At 61.7% G+C, this 2291-nt stretch overlaps 1 non-coding gene across 1 annotated transcript; it reads left to right on the top strand.

The window, feature by feature from the left end:
• The first annotated feature begins 665 nt into the window (after positions 1–665).
• LOC131873787 (5S ribosomal RNA) lies at positions 666–784 on the top strand. The gene has a single exon (XR_009371689.1). It is a non-coding gene; the product is annotated as a 5S ribosomal RNA (ribosomal RNA).
• Positions 785–2291: the final 1507 nt, after the last annotated feature.

The following is a 2291-nucleotide window of genomic DNA, read 5'->3' as shown; positions in this document are numbered from 1 at the left end:
AATTTTGGTCCTTGGGTCCCATTTTTTTTGGTCTCGCATCCCACTTTTGGCCTGTGGCCTTTTCGGGGTCGATTCTCGTTTTGGGCATCAGAGCATGTTTCTTCTCCTAAAACCCAATATTTGTTTCTTAAGTCTCGGAACACATTTTTGTTCTCGTGGACCCATCATGGGTCTTGGAACGCATTTGTGGTCCTTGGGTCCCATTTTGCATCCCGAAACTTGTTTTTGGTGCTTGATCCCTATTTTGGGTGCCCACCTTGCACCAAGTGCGCACCCAGGGCAAACCGAGCGCCTTGGTGCACCGGGGCAAGATCGAGCGTGCACCCGAGGCGCCCCGAACATGCACCAAGGTGCACTCGGCCCACATGTGAGCGCAGGTCGTTGCGCCCGTGGTGGTGTGTGGGCACTGCGTTGCAGACGGGAGACTGCACGCACTTGGGCGGGTCAGGTGCGCACACGACGCCCCGTCCAGGTGCACGCACGTAGGCCGACCCGGGTGCACACCCGACGCCCTAGCAAGGTGCGCGCACCCGGGCAGGGCTCACACTTGGCGAACGGGGCGCACTTCGCAAGGGAGGGTGTGCACCTCGACGGGGGTGGGTGGCCGGGGTGGATTCGCACGTGGGTCGCGGTTTCCTAAGTACACACAGCGACAAGCTCATAACGGGTGCGATCATACCAGCGTTAGTGCACTGGATCCCATCAGAACTCCGTAGTTAAGCGCGCTTGGGCCGGAGTAGTACTGGGATGGGTGACCTCCCGGGAAGTCCCGGTGTTGCACCCTTTTTTAGTTTTTCGCTGGGCGTCGCAATGCTATTTGAATTAACCTTTTGCCCGTTTGCGTTCTCGTCGGGGCCGGGCCGGGCCGGGGTGCGGTGCCCGCACTACCGCGCGCGCGGGGGCGACACCGAGCGCGCACCCGAGGCGCCCCGAGCACACAGGCCACGGTGCAACCCGGGCGTTGTGCGCGCACCCCGGTGCGCCCGAGGTGCTGCGTGCGCACCCAGGTGAAATCGGTGTGCACCTCGGCCAGTGCGCGCTCAGTCGAGTCGCGCACATTGGCCAAGGTGCACGGTGATGTTTCTTACTCTAAGGTTCCGCACCAGACGCCCGGGACAGGTGAGCAAAGCTGGACAGGGCCGGGTGCGCGCCCGGGGCAGGTGCACGCAGCTGGAGAGAGCTTTGGAGCACACCAGAGGTGAGCACCTTGGAGCACACTGCGGAGCGCACCAATGATGCGCTCCATTCAAAAGTTTCCTGAAGAGGCAAAAAAAGTTGAGATTATAGAATTTCCCACTTGAGAGATTGTAAAAAAAAAAAATTTAAATGAAGGAAACGCGGGTGCCAAGGTGTGTGCGCCTGGGTGCGCAGCCCAGCCAAGGTGTGCGCACCAAGGCGCCCACCCTGGCGAAGGTGCACGCAAGGTGCGCACCCGAGGCAAACCGGACAATTAACCCAACTTTCGACTTCGCGCGCACCTGCACACCTTGGAGCGCACTTCGGAGCGCTCCTTGGTGCGCACCAATCTTGGGCACCTCGGAGTGCACCATGGCGCCCACCAAGGTGCCCACCCGGGGCAAACCGAGCTCCGACTTCGTGCGCACCTTGGAGCGCACGAAAGGTGCTCACCATGGTGCCCACCAAGGTGTGCGCATCAAGGTGCGCACCCTGGCGAAGGTGCGCACCCGGGGCAAACCGAGCTCCGACTTCGTCCGCACCTCGGAGCGCACAAAAGGTGCGCAACCCAGCCAAGGTGTGCACACCCCGGGCAAACCGAGCTCCAAATCGTGCGCACCAGAGGTGCACGCCATCGTGCGCACCTTAGAGCACACTTCGGAGCCCTCCTTGGTGCGCACTGATGTTGCGCACCTCGGAGCGCACCCGGGGAAAACAATGCAATTAACCCGACTTTCGACTTCGTACGCACCTCGGAGCACACCGAGGTGCGCACCTTTGATGCGCTGCCTTCACCAATTTCCAGAAAAGGCAAAAAAACATTGAGAAGTTGTGCGCACCGAGGTGCCCACCCTGGCGAAGGTGCACGCGAGGTGCGCACCCGGGGCAAACTGGGCTCCGACTTCGTGCACGCCATGTTGCGCACCTTGGAGCACACTTCGGAGCGCTCAATGGTGCCCAACCCAGCCAAGGTGCCCACCGTGGCGAAGGTGCACGCGAGCTGCGCACCCGGGGCAAACCGGGCTCCGACTTCGTGCACGCCGCACCTTGGAGCACACTTCCGAGCGCTCCTTGGTGCGCACCATGGTGCCCACCAGGGCGCGCAACCCAGCCGC

Source organism: Cryptomeria japonica, chromosome 2 (assembly GCF_030272615.1).
Source record: "Cryptomeria japonica chromosome 2, Sugi_1.0, whole genome shotgun sequence".
In the NCBI taxonomy this organism is placed as follows: Eukaryota; Viridiplantae; Streptophyta; class Pinopsida; order Cupressales; family Cupressaceae; genus Cryptomeria; species Cryptomeria japonica.
This window is presented reverse-complemented; position numbering and strand designations above follow the sequence as displayed.